This window comes from Staurois parvus, unplaced genomic scaffold (genome assembly GCF_062004578.1).
Source record: "Staurois parvus isolate SC_StPar_1 unplaced genomic scaffold, SC_StPar_1.0 ptg000827l, whole genome shotgun sequence".
Classification (NCBI taxonomy): Eukaryota; Metazoa; Chordata; class Amphibia; order Anura; family Ranidae; genus Staurois; species Staurois parvus.
In genome coordinates, this window is record NW_028318623.1 from 4,250,425 (window position 1) to 4,271,928 (window position 21,504).

Below are 21,504 nucleotides of genomic sequence, written 5' to 3' on the forward strand. Positions count from 1 at the left end.
CGTTGGAAAAAACGCTCCAAAAAGCTCTACCAAAACAACTTTTTTTCTGCTCCTAGATGCTGAAGCTCAAAAAATGCTAATAGCCTAAAATAGCATGCATGGACACGTAGGCTAAAACTATTTAGCTTCTAGGAACAGAAAACAATATGCTGATAATGGCTTCTAGGAGCTTAAAAAAAATGCTAGTGTGCATGGAGCCTAACAATGGGGTCTTAGGCCTTCAAGTCATCTGCTTCACATGTTTAACCCCTTTCTCGCTGGCCGTACGCATATATGTGGCCTCTCAGTGGGTAGGTCTTAACGTGGCTGCATGTATGTTGCCCTGAATAAAAACTTACAGAGCTGAGAGCACGCTTCCTGCACACTCCCAGCATAGTCCATACTTGTAATCGGGAGTTTTCCAATCATGTGACCGTTATTACAGCCAATCACAGCAGTCACATGACCTGATTGCCCACCTCCCAGCATCTAGAAGCTATTAAATGGCTGGGAGGCATCAGCAGGAAGGGGTAATGTGTTCAATGGCAGGAACCTTTTTTAAGCTGCACTGCACTCATGCAGTCACGATAGTTCACAAACTGCAAGAGGCTGGGAGTCACTGTGTATGTTTTCATACAGAGCAGAGAGACTATTACTGTAGACAAGTATTGAGAACAAGGAAGGCATTAGAGTTTCCACTAGATGTTCATTTTACTTTTAGAGAATTAGATTATGGGTGCTTATGACCAGGGGCGGACTGACAACTCATGGGGCCCCCGGGCAATAGGGGATCATGGGGCCCCTGTGTCCTTGCCCAAACTCAAAAAAGCCTCTAAAAAAGGTACCATGGGCATCTCATGGGGCCCCCTACTGACCCCGGGCCCTCGGGCAGTGCCCGAGTTTCCAAATGGTCAGTCCGACCCTGCTTATGACTGGGACTGCCACCTTCTAGCAGTTTCTGATCTCCAGAGACTGCATAAGTCCTCATGTGCACACGGGTCGTTTTTACAGCGGCTGTTTTTGGCTTTTGAGGTTTTTTTCTACAGCCAGTAAACCCCCCAGCATGTTATCCTATGTGTCCATGCACACACAGACTGTACTCAATGTTTTTTGGCAGGGGTGTTTTTTGGCTGGAAAAAAAGCCCAAGACTAGTGGATGTAAAAATACTCTAACACTGAAAGGTGCGGTAAAATGCAGTAAATCATGGAAAACAGCATTTTTTTACTTTTGTTGACCTCCCAAAAAAATTTGGGGGGGGTCAAAAAAACCTAAAACACGCCAAAAACTTCAAATGCGAAAAAACGCAAAAAAAACACAGCTAAATGCTACTAGCGGTTTTGCATTAGCGTTTTCGCACTAGCGTTTAGCAGCGTTTTGCCGCGATTACTGGCGTTTTCTCGTGTTTGCGTTTTTTAGCATTTTTTTTTACAAAAAAACAATTTTTTGGTCAAAAAAAGTCCAAAAACTATGGTTTGGTGCATTTTACCACTTTTTACCACGTTTTGCCACGTTTTTCAGCATTACAGCGTTTTTGCAGCTAAAAAACTCCTCTAGAAACCCACTAGTTTTGGGGGTTTTTTTCAGCCAAAAAACGTCCCAGCCAAAAAACATTGATTCCAGTCTATGTGCGCATGGACACATAGGATAACATGCTGGGGGTTTACTAGCTGTAGAAAAAAATGTCAAATGTGTGCATGAGGACTTAAAGGATAACTAAAGACAAATCCTTTTTTAGTTTTGGATAGAGTGGACATAGATTAGAACACCTGCCAATTTTTTTTTTGCTGTCTGTGTCCCCATTAAAGAGATTCACCCTCTCTATTTGCCCTGTTTACTGTTATCATCAAAAGTGAAAGTAAAGAAAAAGCCCAAATTTTGAGTTGTCCCCAGAAAAGTAGTAGATGGGAAATCTTCCAATGGGGACACTAGTTCTAGTGACTTGGGGGTCCCCAAGGAATTCCCTTAATTTTCAGGGACTTTCTGTCTTGGCTGTCGAAGAGAAAGTGAAGAGAAATCTTCCCAATGTGACACAAATGGCGAAAAAAAAACTGACAGGGGTTATAACCCTCCTTTATCCAAAATGAAAAAAGAAAAAAAAAACGTTTTGCCTATAGTTCTTTTTTAACCTCCTTGGAGGTATTCCTGAGTGTAGCTCGGGGTAGTGTTTCAGTACCAAAAGCGGTAACCCCAAGCTACTCTCGGGCTTACCATGTGGCGTAGTTCAGGGATTCCCTGCAGCGCTTACCTTGTCCCTCACTCCCACGATGTCCCTCCTGCAGTGTCCCTGGCCATCTCCTCTGGCCGATGCCGGCATCCGGCTTCCGTGTTCCGGTCCCTGTGATGTCGGGACGTAGAAGGGCTGGAACCGGCGGCAAATTTAAAAATGTTAAAAACTGTCATTTTTTTGTAAACGAATATTACATAGTAAAACATTGCTGTTTCAAAGCATTTCACATACATTTTGTCCCGAGTGCTTTGTCCGGCGCCCTGCCTTCATTTTGACTGTTCTTTCTGCCTGGAAACTGAGAAACATCCATGGAGTCCAAAAAGCGTCCCTTTAGGTCAAAATCGGTTTTAGACCAGCTAGAGAACAGCGATAGTAAATTAGAACCACTTGCAGAATTGAGTGATATTGATTCGTGGGGGAATTTCGTCATCAGACACTGAAAACGATTTTGCGACTTTGCTCAGTGATGTGCGAACTTGGCGCTATATTTCAAATGTCAGTGTTTTTGGTTTGATTATATTATTGAATTAAATTTATTATTATTATATTATTATTTTTATGATTATTTATTAAATTATAATTTATGATTTCAAGTTTCAAGTTTTATCATACCCGGGATGTTTACTAGACTCTTGTTTGGACAGATTTCAGGGAGTTATTCCTAAAAATTACAGCCTACAATAAAAAAACTACATATTTCCATGCAAAAAAATGGTACCGCTTTCAGCACCAAAAATCTGAAATAATCAGACCTCTAGGGAGGTTAAATGGATCACTGGACATATATAGGGTGTGCGAAGCATAACCTAAGCATTATTTTGGGTAAAAAAAAAATGCCTAATGCTTGCCAAAAATACAGTGTGAGTAACACCCCGGCAGGGGCGGACTGACCATTTGGAAACTCGGGCACTGCCTGAGGTCAGTAGGGGGCCCCATGAGATGCCCCTGGTACCTTTTTCATAGGCTTTTTTGAGTTTGGGCAAGGACACAGGGGCCCCATGATCCCCTATTGCCCGGGGGCCCCATGAGTTGTCAGTCCGCCCCTGCATCCCGGTAACATCGGGTATGACTTGGCATGCAATTTGCATGCCATGCGACTTGAAAATTGTGTGCCAAGTCGCACCCTATTGTCCGCAATTAGAGCGATCAATTCTGTGCGGTTCCGACTTGGTCGGAGCCGCACCGATTTCTAAAGTAGTGCATGCACTACTTTTGATGCGATTTGCATAGACATCTGTGTTATATGTCTTGCCGATTGCACCTGAAATCGACATCTCACCCAACTTTGAAATCATGCAACTTCACTGTAAGTCACACGATTTCAAAGTCGGACTTGATGTGACCGGGGTGTAAAGATCACATGGTCTGTGGCTACAAGGAAGATTATGGATGCTTATGTCATTAGAGACTGCTTTCAGATGCTTAGATACACTTTAAAGTATATTAAAAGGGAAAACTTGTATTTTTTAGTTCATGGTAGAGTATGGAATTATTCAAACCCCTTTTTATATATTTCTTGCTGTCTGTGTTCTTGCTAGAGAAATCACTTTGTTTTTTGTCCCGGTGACCAATGTCACTGGGACCTGAAAATTAAGGAAAATGTAAAATTTAGACCTGTCAAAAGAACTAGCATTGAAAAAAAACCTAGCATGGGTTTTAACCATTCCCTACCATATCCAAAATGGAAAAATATACTTTATGCTGGCCTTTTGCATAAAAAATATATATATATATATATATATATATATATATATATATATATATATATATATATATATATATATATATACAGTTGCAAGAAAAAGTATGTGAACCCCTTGGGATTACGTGGAGTTTTGCATGAATTGGGCATAAAATGTGCTCTGAACTTCATCTAAGTCACAATAGAAGAACACAGTCTGCTGAACATAATACTACACAAACATTAGATGTTGCCATGGTTTAATTGCACATAACATGTAAACATTCACAGTGCAGGGAGGAAAAAGTATGTGAACCTTTGGACTTAATAACTGGTTGACCCTCCTTTGGCATCAATAACCTCAACCAAACGTTTCCTGTAGTTGCAGATCAGACCTGCACAACGATCTGGAGTAACTTTGGACCACTCCTCTTCACAAAACTGTTTCAGTGTAGCAATATTCTTGGGATGTCTGGTGTGAATCGCTCTCTTAAGGACATGCCACAGCATTTCAATCGGGTTGAGGTCAGGACTCTGACTGGGCCACTCCAGAAGGCGTATCCTGTGCTGTTGCAGCCATTGTTTTGTTGAATGACTTGTATGCTTTGGGTCATTGTCCTGTTGCATCACCCATCCTCTGCGGAGCTTCAGTTGGCGGACAGATGGTCGTACGTTTTCCTGCAAAATGTCTTGATAAACTCTGGAATTCATTTTCCCATCAATGACAACAATCCGTCCAGGCCCTGAGGCAGCAAAGCAGCCCCAAACCATGATGCTCCCTCCGCCATGTTTCACAGTGGGGATGAGGTTTTGATGTTGGTGTGCTGTGCCTTTTTTTCTCCACACATAGTGTTGTGTGTTCTTCCCAAACAACTCAATCTTGGTTTCATCTGTCCACAGTATATTTTGCCAGTAGTGCTGTGGAACATCCAGGTGCTCTTTTGCAAACTTCAAACGTGCTGCAATATTCTTTTTGGACAGCAATGGCTTCCTCCGTGGTGTCCTCCCATGTACTCCATTCTTGTTTAATGTTTTCCTTATTGTAGATGTGTCAACAAAAATGTTAGCATGTGCCAGAGATTTCTGTAGGTCTTTAGCTGACACTCTGGGATTCCTCTTTGCCTCATGCAGCATTCTGCGCTGTGCTCTTGCAGTCATTTTTACAGGACGACCACGACTAGGGAGAGTAGCAACAGTACTAAACTTTCTCCATTTGTAGACAGTCTGTCTTACTGTGAACACATGAACATCAAGGCTTTTGGAGATACTTTTGTAACCCTTTCCAGCTTCATGCAAGTCAACAATTCTTGATCGTAGGTCTTCTGAGAGCTCTTTTCTGCAAGGCACGGTTCACATCAGACAGTGCTTCTTGAAACCAGTAAACCCAAAACAGGTGTGTGTTTTTTAAGGGTAGGACAGCTGTCAGCAACACATCCAATATCATCACACTGATTGGAGTCAAGGTTGGCTCACTCCTGGCTCCAATTAGCTCTGGGAGAAGTCATTAAGCTAGGGCCTCACATACTTTTTCCTCCCTGCACTGTGAATGTTTACATGTTATGTGCAATTAAACCATGGCAACATCTAATGTTTGTGTAATATTATGTTCAGCAGACTGTGTTCTTCTATTGTTGTGACTTAGATGACGTTCAGAGCACATTTTATGCCCAATTCATGCAAAACTCCACGTAATCCCAAGGGGTTCACATACTTTTTCTTGCAACTGTATATATATATATATATATATATACTGTACAGTGCTCAGCATACACCCTTTTGAAAAGTAATATTTGAATCAATATCTCAATGAACAGAAGAACAATTTCCAAAATTTTGACAAAACTGAGTTTTATGGAACACTTGTTTAGCTCATTACATGAAAGTAAGGTAATAATATAACTTAGATTACAAAATCTTCAGTTTTACTCAAATTAGTTGATGCAAAAATGAATCCACCCCACAACAAAAACTACTACATCTACTATTTTGTATGACCTCCATGATTTGAAGGGACAGCACCAAGTCTTCTAGGCATGGAATGAACAAGTTTATAACATATTGCAACATCTATCTTTTTCCATTCTTCAAGAATGACCTCTTTTAGATCCTGGATGCTGGATGGAATGTGATGCTCAACTTGTCTCTTCAGAATTCCCCATAGGTGTTGGATTGGGTTCAGATCAGGAGACATACTTGGCCACTTAATCACTGTCACCCTGTTCTTCTTCAGAAATTCAGTAGTGGCCTTAGATGTGTGTTTTGGATCATTGTCATGTTGGAAAAGTGCACGAAGACCAAGGGCATGGAGTGATGGTAGCATCTTCTCTTTCAATATAGAGCAGTCCATCTATGAATTCAAACCAACAATGAAATGCGGCTCTGAGCCAACAGCAGCACTCATGCAGCCCCACAGAAAGACACAGCCAACACCATGTTTCACTGTAGGCACCATGCAATTTTCTTTGTACTCCTCACCTGTGCAACACCAGGGGTGGGCTGACCATTTGGAAACTCGAGCACTGCCCGAGGGCCCGGGGTCAGTAGGGGGGCCCCATGAGATGCCCCTGGTACCTTTTTCATAGGCTTTTTTGAGTTTGGGCAAGGACACAGGGGCCCCATGATCCCCTATTGCCTGGGGGCCCCATGAGTTGTCAGTCCGCCCCTGTGCAACACCATACAGTTTTGAAGCCATCAGTTCCCAAAACAGTTATATTGGTCTTATCACTCCAGAGTACAGTCCCAGTAGTCTTCTTCTTTTTCAGCATCGGTCCAAAGCAAATTCTAGGTGGGCTTTTTTGTGCATGGGCTTTAGGAGAGTCTTCCTTCCTGGAGGACACTCATGCATGCCATTGCTCTGCATCATACGCCATATTGTGTCACAGGGAAACAATCCCCCCAGTTTGGCTTTCTATTTCTTTAGCTAACTGCAGTGAACTTGTGTGAAGCTTTTCTTCAGCCCTTCTCATCAGAAGACGTTACTGACGAGATGCTAACTATGTGGACGGCCTGGACATCTATGTGAGATGGTTGCAGTTCCATCTTTGTTAAATTTTTGTCTCACTTTTGCTACAGTATTATGACTGATAAGTAAAGCTTTGCTGATCTTCTTGTAGCCTTCACCTTTCCTGTGTGGAGAAATTATTTTCTTTCTCAGGCCTTGTGATATTTCTCTTCTATGTGGTGCCATTGCTGACAGCATGAAATGGGCGGGGTTTTCTTTGTTAAGTAACGCCCTTTTATAATCAACTGTCTGCTGGACACCTGTTTAATTAGGATTTTGTTGTCTAAAATTTAGCTTTACTTTCATTGGGATGTATTTATTTTTGCTACATGGTCTTGAATTAATTTGTTTTCAAAAATATTTTTTTATGTTTGCAAATAAATGCCAAAAAAAAAATGTTTGCAATCAATGGCCCGCATTTGTGGGGGTATGTTGTAGTATAGAGTCCCATAGAAAATATTGATTCTGAAAGGAAAGGTTTTCTGACAAATCTGTTGGGTGTACTTATTTATGCTGTATTGCAGTATGCAGTATTTCACAGAAGTGCTATCTTTTCATGTGACAACACTGAAGAAATGACACTTTGCTACAATGTGACGTAGTCCGTGTACAGCTTGTATAACATGTAAATTTGCTGTCCCCTCAAAATAACTCAACACACGGCCATTAATGTCTAAACCGCTGGCAACAAAAGTGAGTACAAGCCAAAGTGAAAATGTCCAAATTGGCCCAATTAGCCATTTTCCCTCCCCAGTGTCATGTGACTCATCAGTGTTACAAGGTCTCAGGTGTGAATGGGGAGCAGCTGTGTTAAATTTGGTGTTATTGCTCTCACGTTCTCATACTAGTCACTGGAAGTTCAACATGGCACCTCATGGCAAAGAACTCTCTGAGGAGCTGAAAAAAAGAATTGTTGCTCTACATAAAGATAACCTAGTCTATAAGAGGATTGCCAAAACCCTGAAACTGAGCTGCAGCATGGTGGCCAAGACCATACAGCGGTTTAACAGGACAGGTTCCACTCAGAACAGGCCTCGCCATGGTTGACCAAAGAAGTTGAGTGCACATGCTCAGCTTCATATCCAGAGGTTGTCTTTGGGAAATAGACATATGAGTGCTGCTAGCATTGCTGCAGAGGTTGAAGGGGTGGGGGGTCAGCCTGTCAGTGCTCAGACCATATGCCGCACATGCATCAAATTGGTCTGCATGGCTGTCATCCCAGAAGGACGCCTCTTCTAAAGATGATGCACAAGAAAGCCGCAAACAGTTTGCTGAAGACAAGCAGACTAAGGACATGAATTACTGGAACCATGTCCTGTGGTCTGATGGGACCAAGAGCAACTGATCGGGTTCAGATGGTGTCAAGCATGTGTGGTGGCAACCAGGTGAGGAGTACAAAGACAAGTGTGTCTTGCCTAAAGTCAAGCATGGTGGTGGGAGTGTCATGGTCTGGGGCTGCATGAGTGCACTGGGGAGCTACAGTTCATTGAGGGAACCATGAATGCCAACATGTACTGTGACATACTGAAGCAGAGCATGATCCCCTCCCTTCGGAGACTGGGCCGCAGGGCAGTATTCCAACATAACAACCCCAAACACACCTCCAAGACCACCACTGCCTTGCTAAAGAAGCTGAGGGTAAAGGTGATGTACTGGCCAAGCATGTCTCCAGACCTAAACCCTGTTGCGCATCTGTGGGGCATCCTCAAACGGAATGTGGAGGAGTGCAAGGTCTCTAACATCCACCAGCTCCGTGGTGTCGTCATGGAGGAGTAGAAGTGGACTCCAGTGGCAACCTGTGAAGCTCTGGTGACCTCCATGCCCAAGAGGGTCAAGGTAGTGCTGGAAAATAATGGTGGCCACAAAAAATATTGACACTTTGGGCCTAATTTGGACATTGTCACTTAGGGGTGTACTCACTTTTGTTGACAGCGGTTTAGACATTAATGGCTGTGTGTTGAGTTATTTTGAAGGGACAGAAAATTTACATGTTATACAAGCTGTACACTCACTACATCACTTTGCAGCAAAGTGTCATTTGTTCAGTGTTGTCACATGAAAAGATAGAATCAAATATTTACAAGAATGTGAGAGGTGTACTCACTTCTGTGGGATACTGTATATACTCACACATATGGGAGATTTTATATGTATGTGTGTGTATATATATATATAAACCGTGACCTTCGAGAAGAACATTTTTTTTTTCGGTGTGCTGTGTAAATTCTTTTTACATCCGCGGTATATCTCCTAGAGTCTGTGGCTTCTTTGTCCTCAGAAATTTTTGCTAAGCGGATAATCTGTTTAATTCTAAAGCAATGCACAAATGAACCTTTCTGATATCAAAGCCCACCCATTCTACAGTCTGGCCTTTTTGTTCCAGTACTATCTTCATCTTCTTGAGTGGCCGCAGTCCAATCAATTCTCTAATCAAAATAACCTTTATTAGAAACCAGAGCAATCTGTCATACTGGCTTATGGACAGGCTCATAGGGTGATCACGTATGGCTGCTGCAGAGCCACCCTTTGTGCAGTTATGTATATAATGATGGGCTTAAACTGAGAACACAAAGCGTCCCCTTCAGGAAAGAAGAGCGTGAGGTCCATCACTCAATTCCAGTGCTGTTTTTCCTGGATGAAGCCGAGGGTCATAATTTAGGGAGATGTCTCCCATTTCATTAAGCAGAGAACTGGAGAGGACTGGTGATCACAGCTACCGGCTGGCCACAGGGAAGGAATGGCAATGGAGAAACATTTCCTGCTAGACATTTTTTTCTGAAGTACAGAGTTTATTTAACTTATTTTAGCATGGAATGATCCAATTCAGCATCAGCTTGGAGTATATACACTCACCGGCCACTTTATTAGGTACACATGTTCAATTGCTTGGGAACACAAATTGCTAATCAGCCAATCGCATGGCAGTAACTCAATGCATTTAGGCATGTAGGCACGGTGAAGACGACTTGCTGACGTTCAAACCGAGCATCAGAACGGGGAAGAAATGGGATTTAAGTGACTTTGAGTGTGGCATGGTTGTTGGTGCCAGATGGGCTGGTCTGAGTATTTCAAAAACTGCTGATCTACTGGGATTTTCATGCACAACCATCTCTAGGGTTTACAGATAATGGCCTGAAAAAGAGAAAATATCCAGTGAGCGGCAGTTGTACGGATGAAAATACCTTGTTGATGTCAGAGGTCAGAGGAGAATGGGCAGACTGGTTGCTGTGACATTCAGATGGTAGGGTCAGAATTTGGCATAAATCACATGAAAGCATGGATCCATCATGCCTTGGTTCAGGCTGGTGGTGGTGTAATGGTTTGGGAGATATTTTCTTGGTACTAGCAAGGTGTACCTAATAAAGTGGCCCATGAGTGTATTTGTTCATGTACTATGCATAGGTTTATGCAAGTCCCTGTGTCCAATGCAGTGCAGCCACACACAGCCATTTACGTCTATATGTGTTGCCTGGGCTTCCAAGGTATGGAAAAAATGTAAAGAGTTTTACATTGTACACCTCTAAAGCACATGTGTGCATGAAAAGTAAAACTCTATTGGATCCCACTGGAGCGCCCGGTTTGAAGAAGTCATCTTCACCACGCCTTTTCTCTTTTTTGGACCATTCTCTGTAAACCCTAGACATGGTTGTGCGTAAAAATCCCAGTAGATCAGCAGTTTTTGAAATACTCAGACCAGTCCGTTAGGCACCAGTAATCATGCCACGTTCAAAATCACTCAAATCCCCTTTCTTCCCCCATTGTGATGCTCAGTTTGAATTTCAGCAAGTTGCCTAAATGCTTTGAGTTCCTGCCATGTGATTGGCTGATTAGTAATTTGTGTTACCAAGCAATTGAACAAGTGTACCTAATAAAGTGGCCGGTGAGTGTATAAGTACTGGCATATACTGGCCTGCAGCTATTCACGTCTATGGGTAGCTGTATGCAGCAACTGGCTCCTTAGGTGCGGAAAAAATGGTGAATTTTACATTGTATGACCATAATGAACCTGTGTGCACGGGGCCTATGAGAGTTATATTCAATCACCCAAATATGGGGTAAGTATACTTCTATATTAGCCATTTTAAAAAATAAATTTAGTACAGTGATGTTCCAACTGGAAGTGAGCAGCATCTAAAAGCAAATTTGTTTTAATTAATTTTGGATAAAGTAAGGGAGGGCTAAAACCCTTGTCAGTGTTTTGCCATCTGTGTCCCATTGGGGAGATTTTACTTCACTTCCTGTCCCATAGCCAAAACAGAAAATGAGAGAGGGACTCCCTTTTTGTCACCAAGGTCTAGTGTTCCCATTGAAAGATTTTCACAATTTTTCTGTTCTGGTGACAACCCAAAATTTGGGATTTTATTTCACTTTTACTTTTGGTGATAGGCAAATAGGACAAATAGAGAGGGTAAATCTCCCTAATAGGGACACAGACAAAACTGACAGGTGTTCCAATCCCTCTCCAGTCTATGCAAAATGGAAAAAAAGTTAGCCTTTAGTTATACTTTAAAGCAAATTATATCTCCAAAGAGTTCCTCGAAAACATGGGGGGGTGTAAACAAAAAAATCAGTATCGCTCTAATGCTTGAAAAGGTGGTCCTATGACTGGAGATACTGTACGCTGGTGGTGGTCAGGATATAAGGCTCATAAGGATCAATTGGGACAAGACAATGGCACCCGTCCACAGAGCACAGGATCAACAGTCTGTAAAGTTAACACAGTGAAAGATGATGAGAATTGGCTTCAGTTTAGTTGTCCCACCTAATGCATTTTGCCTATGTGGGGGCTTAAAAATATAGGACTCTATGATTAAGCCCCACACGGGCGAAGTGCTTAGGGGTAGTTCTTCTATTGGTGAAAAACCAAGATAAAACCAATTCTCATCATTTTCCACTACTTGAGCATCACAGTTGATCCTGTGTGTGGTCGGGCACCATTTTGTTGTAGTCCTAGATGCGGGGGAGGAATAGTTTTTTCTACTTTTCAAGAAACCTGTTCTAAAAGGTAAGAATATTTTCATTAAACCTACAGTTTCCCACCCTTCCTAGACGTCCTGACCTAGTCTACCCAACACCCCTTGATACTTAGTCACCTGAGCAGGACAGCCATGGCCTGTTCCAATTTTTAAGGACTCCAGACATATTTGTTTTCTCACCATTGGCCGCACGTGCACATTGAGCCCTCATAGACTTCTACAATACCATCTCCCACTTTAGGGAATGTGAAGGATCACTGTGTAGGTGAACGGAGAGACCTCTGTAGAAGATTTTGACCTCAAAATGAAGTAGGCCATAGCTGTCCTACTCAACAAGTATGTATCCTGGGGTTGGGTGGGTTTGGCTAGTAGGTCTTCAGGAGGACTAGGGTGTACAATAGAGTATACGTAGCTGTAAAGGTTAAGTGAGATATTTTTACAGATTATGTTGTTGGTTTTAATGCAAGCTCTGCCTTCAGACATGATAAATGAGACTGGCTTTCGTGAGAATATTATGTAAGCATATTTTCTTGGGTACCCCATCCTCCAGTATCTCACATCTCCCTGACAAACAGTTTCTCGTATTTCCTCTGTGACGGCTGCCTACTCCTCCCCCATGCAGATGCTTTTTTTTTCCCCTTACAAATTGTTTATGTTAAAAACCCCAAGAGAGTAGGGGGATGTTGCATCAATCACGACGCTATTGAATTTCTTTATTCCGTTGGTAATGTGTCAATTAACGACGGGCAACCCAGCAGGAATAATTCTGTTATGGCGGATTTAATGATGTTCTATCAGAGAGTATTTTCATATCACCCCATGCTGCTGCTCATTTGTGATTTTATTCTGCTTTCTAATTGTGTACTTTTAGTAACTGAAACCAGGTTGATAGGCGACATCTTAATTTAACCAGTTCAGTCTTGGAAGGATTTTTTATTTTCTATCAACGTACTAATTTATATGTCAGCAATTGTTTTATTCTGTAGTATATGAATTTAAATTAAGAGACTTTATATAAAAAAAAGGCTTTTTATCAGAAGTAACATCATAGAACTGTTGTTACTTTCTGGGCTGCATTAACGCAATGCACGTTTATAGTGAAATGCTATGCTGCAATGCGCTGGTGGTAACACACCCTAACAAAACGACATAGCGTGAAGGCCCACGTGGAAGAAAAATATATTTTAATTATAGTTTTAAAATATTCTTCCCAAATATATTGACATATATTCGAAATACTATTTTGGCCGTAATCAATATATTTGAAAAAAAAAATTATATTATATACAGTATATATATATATATATATATATATGCACACACACATATATACTGTATATAATATAATTTTATTTCTCAAATATATTGATTATGGCCAAAATAGTATTTCGAATATATGTCAATATATTTGGGAAGAATATTTTAAAAATATAATTAAAATATATTTTATATATATATATATATATATTTTATATATATATATTGTATGTTGAAATGCGTTTTTTATATATTACGACATATATGAAAAACATTTTTAAAAATATATTTTATTTAAATATATTCTTCAGATTTTTTTTAACATATAAAAGTAATTTAAACATATATTTTGTAATATATTTGTAAATGCATTCCAAAAATGTACACACTATATCTGAAAATGTATTTTTAGTAATATTTTCGTATATTTTGTAATATATAAAAAATGCATTTCAACATACAGTGTATATATATTATTATTATTATTATTATTATTATTATACAGGACTTATATAGCGCTGACAGTTTGCTCAGCGCTTTACATTATGGAGGGAGACAGTACAGTAACAATACAGTTCAATACAAGAGGGATTAGAGGACCCTGCTCCTTGGAGCTTACAATCTAGGAGGGAGGGGATAGTGGTACAAGAGGTAATTAGCTGTGGGGGATGGAGTGGTAGGAGGAGTAGGGAATTCCAGTATTAGCTGGGGTCGGGGTAGGTTTCCCTGAAGAGATAGGTTTTCAGAGTGCACCTAAAAGTGAGCAGAGTAGGCGATAGCCTGATAGCTTGGGGTAGAGAGTTCCAGAGGATGGGTGAAGCCCTTGAGAAATCCTGGAGATGAGCATGGGAGGAGGAGACAAGGGAGCTAGAGAGTAGGAGGTCTTGCGAGGAGTGGAGAGTATGGTTTGGGTGGTATTTAGAGACAAGGTCAGCGATGTAATTAGGGGCAGAGTTATGAATGGCTTTATACGTCAGTGTTAGTGTTTTGAATTTTATCCGTTGGGCAATTGGAAGCCAGTGGAGGGATTGGCAGAGAGGGGTGGAGGACACTGAGTGGAGGCCAGTGGAGGGATTGGCAGAGAGGGGTGGAGGACACTGAGTGGAGGCCAGTAGAGGGATTGGCAGAGAGGGGTGGAGGACACTGAGTGGAGGCCAGTGGAGGGATTGGCAGAGAGGGGTGGCAGATACAGAGCTGTTAGTAAGGTGGATGAGTCTGGCAGCAGCATTCATGATAGACTGAAGAGGGGATAGCCTGCGATGAGGTAGGCCAGTGAGGAGGGAGTTACAGTAGTCAAGTCGTGCTATAACAAGGGAGTGAATAAGTTGCTTAGTGGTTTCCAGGGTTAGGAACGGGAGTATCTTGGAGATGTTGCGGAGGTGAAGTCTACATGAGTTTGTCAGTGATTGGACAGTGATTTTTTTCTTTTAATATATTGAATGTGGCCAAAATTGTAGTATTTCAAATATATGTCAATATATTTGGGAAGAATATTTTTAAAATATATTTAAAATATATTTTTCTTCCATGTGCAGTGCCGGATTGCCAAATTTTTAAGGACCTCGCAACAACAGATCAAAATATGAATTTAATCTTGAAAGAAAATTACAATGAAGCATTCTTAAATTGTTTACAAAAGATAGAAAAAAATGAATCAACTCAACGGAAAACTTTACATTAACCACATGCCAAATGACCCAGATTTACTCTGGGCCAGAGACTCTCATGCACCAGATTGCGTACATGTATGTGATCTGGGGTTTCTGGGTAGGAGACACGCACGCACCTGCTTCCCGGGCTGTACTGTCCTTCGCTACAGTCTCGGCCAATGATTTATGGACATGCTAATCGTCTGAGCGAATAAAAGAAGAGAGCCCTGCGTTGGTAAACAACACAGGGCTCTCCACAGACAGCAGGGAGTAAAAACTGGCACATTGCTTAGTAAAAACAGCACACAGTAAACACAATTAACATTGTTAGGCACACAGTTAACCCTATGATTGCCTCTACATGTTAACCCCTTTTAAGCCAGTGTCATTAGTACTGATCACTGCATTAATTCACAGGTGATGTAAGTGGCAATTATTATTATTAGTACTGATCACTGCATTAATGTCACAGGTGATGTCAGTGGCAGTTATTATTATTAGTACTGATCACTGCATTAATGTCACAGGTGATGTCAGTGGCAGTTATTATTATTAGTACTGATCACTGCATTAATGTCACGGGTGATGTCAGTGGCAGTTATTATTATTAGTACTGATCACTGCATTAATGTCACGGGTGATGTCAGTGGCAGTTATTATTATTAGTACTGATCACTGCATTAATGTCACAGGGGATGTCAGTGGCAGTTATTATTATTAGTACTGATCACTGCAATAATGTTACAGGCGATGTCAGTGGCAGTTAGTCAGTTCCCACCTAATGCCAGTTAGTATATTGCCTGTCACACTCACAGTCCAACTATAAGTTGCTGATCACCACCAGTACTAGCATAAAAAAAGTTAATAAAATCTCCGGTATATATACCATCATTTGTAGACACTATAACTATCGCGCAAACCAATTACTTTTTTACCAAAGACACGTAGCAGAATACGTTTTGGCCTAAATCTATGAAGAAATTAGATTGTTTAAAAAAATTTTTTTATTGGATATGTTTTATAACAGAAAGTAAAAAATATTGGTTTTTTTTTCAATATATCAAAAATCTTTTATCATGCATATAAAAAAACAGTGGAGATCGAATATCACCAAAATAAAGCTCTATTTGTGTGAAAAAAAATGATATAAAATTAGTTTGGGTACAACGTGGTATGATCGCACAATTACCAGTTAAAGTAGCGCAGTGCAAAATGGCAAAAAATGGCCTGGTCATGAAGGGGGTAAAATCTTCCGTTGCTAAAGACTCTATAGAAAAAATGTAATAAAAAAATATATCTGCGCTAAGATGAAAAAACACAATATAAAGCAGCTGTTAATCACTGTGACACCAAGTGGAAAAAAAAATATAATCAGATACAAGTGCTACTAAGCAAATGTACAAATAAAAACCACATAATTATAACAGTGAGTATTTCATCAATCATAATATATAGCATCCAGTGAATAGAAATAAAATAAAAGCGTCCACTTGAAAACTGAATTCAAGTGACAAATAAAGTCCTTTCTTCTCCAAAGAATATCAAGTGCTGTCTAGGAGCCGACAATACACCACATATAGATGTCAGAGCCTCTTACCAGACAGGATGGACCATAAAATTATAAATGGTCATAGAACGCTCAGCTCGAAGATGTGCAATCACAAGCTCACCATATTAGTCAAGCAGCCATAGAGGAAGGTACTCCAAAATGGTTGGACCATGAAAAGGTGAAGGTAGTAGAACGCTCAACTCAAAGATGTGCAATCACAATCTCATCATTGTAGACCAGCAGCCATAGAGGAAGGTACTCCAAAATGGTTGGACCATGAAAAGGTGAAGGTAGTAGCATGCTCAACTCAAAGATGTGGAATCACATCACAGTAGACCAGCAGCCATAGAGGAAGGTACTCCAAAATGGTTGGACCATGAAAAGGTGAAGGTAGTAGAACGCTCAACTTGAAGATGTGCAATCACAATCTCATCATACTAGATCAGCAGCCATAGAGGACGGTACTCCAAAATGGTTGGACCATAAAAAGGTGAAGGTAGTAGAATGATCAACTCGAAGATGTGCAATCACAATCTCATCATAGTAGATAAGCAGCCATAGAGGACGGTACTCCAAAATGGTTGGACCATGAAAAGGTGAAGGTAGTAGCACGCTCAACTCAAAGATGTGCAATCACAATCTCATCATTGTAGACCAGCAGCCATAGAGGAAGGTACTCCAAAATGGTTGGACCATGAAAAGGTGAAGGTAGTAGCACGCTCAACTCAAAGATGTGCAATCACAATCTCATCATAGTAGATCAGCAGCCATAGAGGACGGTACTCCAAAATGGTTGGACCATGAAAAGGTGAAGGTAGTAGAACGCTCAACTCTTCATCAATGGCACGTATTGATGTGCCATCTTGGAGGATTTGGACTGCCTATGCAACCTCTGTAGGGTCCAGGTATCGCCTCATGCTACCAGTAGTGACACTGACCCCAGCCAAATGCTAAACTAGTGAAAAACAGTCAGAAAAGGTAAATAGGGAAAAAAATGTCAGTGGCCTCCACCTGTAAAACCATTCCTGTTTTGGAGGTCGTCTCATTGTTGACCATCTAGTGAAGCTGTTGTTAATTTCATTAGCACCAAAGCAGCTGAAACTGATTAACAACCCCCTCTGCTACTTAACTTACCAGATCAATATCCCAGGAGTTTAACTGCCGTGATTTTATACTCTGATTAAAAAGCTTTCCTTTAAATTTTTTGAGCAGTGTATTTAGTACACAATAGTATTTCTATAGCAAAGAAAACAGGCACCTAACCAGGTAGTAAAGGCAAACTTAAAGTGTTACTAAACGCAGGACCCTGCATCTGGTCTTCCACAGCACACACAATATGGAAATGCAATTATTTTAGTAAATATAAACTGCTGAATACTTTTTCTCATTAGTGGTATATAGCAGTCTTGTGACTTATATCATTGTTTGGCCAAGTACTGGTTAATCTTATAGGAGGAGTTTTCATTCTCATCTGACTGTCCTATGAGGCTGCATGACCCCTGACCCCCCATCTGGACAATTTGGATTGGCCCTGTGCTGATCACATGCATCCCCCCACCCCCCAAAAGAAAAAACTGTCTAGCAATACAAACCAAACAGAGCAAGTGCAGAGTGCCTCCTAGGGCTCTGTACTATCAGCAGATGGATTGGGAACAATCAAAGAAGGGGAGGATCAGAGAAGACAGGATAAAACAGCAGTTTTACACAATGCAGAGGATTAACTCCTTAGGTTCCACAGTGAGTATAACAAGCATGCTTTGCTGTATATACAGACTGGTACTACTGTTGTGGGTTTAGTAAACTTTAATATTTTGTCACCCAATATGGTTGGTAATTTGGCAAGCAAAAAATGGATTTACAATGGTAATAGCACACTTTATCATACAAAGTGATTAACAGTAGGGATGAGGCATACGATGACATTTGGCTGAAGTGCAGCAGTAGTAAAGTTTAATCTACCGAGTGCTGGAACTGTATTGCCAGAGTGAATTTATGGCAGCAATGCTAGTCCTAGACTGACTAGGTCCAAAAAGAAATGGAGGATGGTAGAGGAGGGGTCAGAGAAACAGAGGACTTGCAGAATAATTAATTCAGGAGGGGCAGTCCTTTGAATGATCTTCTGCTGGCTGATGTTGGGGCCATTTAAGAGCATTGGTGCACTTAACGACACTCCCAGTTAACCTGCATGCGGTATTGGTACAGTATACTATGGGCACAGGTGCAACGTAGATGTGGTTCAGATGTGTAAAGGTTTGGTAAAATGCAGTATAGGGTTAGTACAGGTACAGTCTACATTTGGAATAAATGCAGTACAGAGCGCAGTATGGGTGCGGCATGGATTGGGTATGCTTGGTGTCCTGCTCTCAATTATTCAGTCCCTGCTAGCAGTATCAGCAATGGGTGAATAGACCAGTCCCTGGGATGTTGCAGTGACCTCTTGCTGTAGAAAGAGCGCCCCCTCAGTCTCTACACAAAATGCCCCCAGTGATCAGTGGTTGGAAGTAGAAGGTGAAAGGATGCTCCATTCTCCCTGTGGCAATGGGCCAGATGTGATTGCTTTGGTCATGCTGCGCTGCTCCAGAAACAAAGAGGACTTGCAGAATAATTAATACAGGAGGGGCGGTCCTTTGAATGATCTTCTGCTGGCTGATGTTGGGGCCATTTAAGAGCATTGGTGCACTTAACGACACTCCCAGTTAACCTGCATGCGGTATTGGTACAGTATACTATGGGCACAGGTGCAACGTAGATGTGGTTCAGATATTCAGATCTCAGTCTCTGGCTCAGGATACTCACCCAATGGATAATTGGTGTGCATCAGTACCAATATGCACACCTCGGCTTCCACGCTGCAAAGAGAACTGGAACGAACTGGACCTCTTTGAGAAAGAGGTTTCCAGAGCAGTCTGGTAAAAGCTGTTCCACCCACTCCCCTTCCTCATAAATGTCCGTTGGGAACTGTAGTGTAAAGGTTCATAAGTCCCATTCTGTGACTGATATGTCAGACTATTATTTTATTATTATTATTATACAGTATTTATAAAGCGCCGATAGTTCGCTCAGTGCTGTACATTACAAAGGGGGACAGAACATGTGATAGAACAATACCAATACAATGCAAAACATGAGGGGATTAAGGGCCCTGCTCTTTCCAGCTTACAATCTAGGAGGGAGGGGATGGTGGTACAGGAGGAGATAGCTGTGGGGGATGGAGTGGTAGGAAGAGTGGAGGAGGTCGGCAAGTTAGCAGGGGGTGGGGTAGGCTTCCCTGAAGAGATGGGTTTTCAGGGTACACCTAAAGGAGAGGAGAGTAGTTGATAATCTGATGGGTTGGGGCAGGGAGTTCCCGAGGATGGGTGACACCCTGGAGAAGTCCTGGAGGTGGGCATGGGAGGAAGAGACCAGGGAACTAGAGAGAAGGAGGTCTTGTGAAGAGCGCAGTGTGCGTGCTGGGTGGTACTTGGATATTAGGTCAGTGATGTAGTTCGGGGCAGTATGGTGGACGGCTTTGTACGTCAGTGTTAGGATTTTGAATTTGATCCGTTGCGCAATCGGAAGCCAGTGGAGGGATTGGCAGAGAGGGGTGGCGGAGATGGAGCGGTTGGAAAGGTGAATGAGTCTGGCAGCCGTATTCAGGATCGACTGAAGCGGGGATAGCCAGCGGCAAGGCAGGCCAGTGAGGAGGGAGTTGCAGTAGTCAAGTCGTGATATGATGAGGGAGTGGATGAGCTGTTTAGTGGTTTCTGGACTTAGGAACGTGCGGATTTTGGCGATGTTGCGGAGGTGGAGTCTGCACGAGTTTGTTAAAGATTGGACTTCAATTGGATTGGACTACAATTCCCATGATCCTCAGCGTTCTGCATAGAAGTCCATAGGCTTCTCTGGATATAGATCTCCCTCTGCTGACTGGAGAGGAAATTGCAATACAACATTCAGCATAACAGCAGAAAGTGAAAGCAAACTGTAAAGAAGGAAATGTCTCCTCCATGTTTCTGTAGTCCAGCACCTGGCTACACATGCAATACAGTATACTGTCCGGAATATGTCATGTACAGCCCACTGGTGACTTTAAGACCAATACAAACACCTATGACGATATATTAATGAACACACTGACGATAAGTCAGACCTTAAAAAAAAAAAAGAGTATTGGAGAGGGAATAATATGGACAGAGAGATCTAAATTCCAGCAGTGTGCTTTGTTCTCATTAAAATAGCATAGATTAATGCTGGAAATTTACAGCAATCACTGTATACTTATGTGCAAGTTGTAGTCTAAGTCAATTTGCAGGGCAAGTGCAAGTCTAAGCAATAAGAGAAAATCGTTAAGGTGGTTAGCAAGGCCATACATTGTGAAAAGTGGAATCTATATTGTAGACCTGAAACTAATTAAATTTTTAGTTACAATTCCCGAGTGATTAATGTAAAATCTACAATAGTGAATGTGCACTGAAAAATGTGGATTCCCAATGAGGAAAAAAAGTTGTTCAATTTCCTAACAAAAAACAGCCAAATTGTAAACTTAACAGCAGAGCTTCCATTTGGTTTTAGGATGCTGGTAAAAAAAAACCTCGTAGATGGAATATAACCAGGAAAAGTCACATAGCAAATGCAAATCACAATTCCTTCTTTCTCTGTTTACACTCTATGGAAACATATTTGCATCTTGTTATAAACTAAACAGGGCGCACTCTCTTTGTGGATTACCGTGGTAAAACACGAGTTTATTTGAAAGCATAAAAATTCATACTCACTAAACAACGGGGGATAAAAACAGAAATATACAGTCCGTGATGATGGTCCAAAGTGACGGTAGACCCTTGGTGAGGTAGGCTAATGCATTTCGGGAGATGTACTCCCTTCTTCAGAGCTCTGAAGAAAGGAGTACGACTCCTGAAATATGCTAGTCTTCCTCACTGCGTTTCGGGAGACGTACTCCCTTCTTCAGAGCTCTGAAGAAGGGAGTATGTCTCCCGAAACGCATTAACCTACCTCACCAAGGGTCTACCGTCACTTTGGACCGTCATCACAGACTCTATATTTCTGTTTTTATCCCCCTTTGGTTTGTGAGTATGCATTTTTATGCTTTCAGATAAACTCGTGTTTCACCACGGTAATGCACAAAGAGAGTGCGCCCTGTTTTGCTTTTGTTTACCAGTATCAAGATTTCCCAGTTTTCTAAGG

The 21,504-nt window shown here is 41.4% G+C and overlaps 1 protein-coding gene across 3 annotated transcripts in view; it reads left to right on the top strand.

Annotated features, from left to right (window-relative positions):
* Positions 1-21,504, top strand: part of SYT3 (synaptotagmin 3) — a 379,591-nt gene that overhangs the window by 276,701 nt on the left and 81,386 nt on the right. The gene's annotated exons all lie outside the window — the stretch shown is intronic.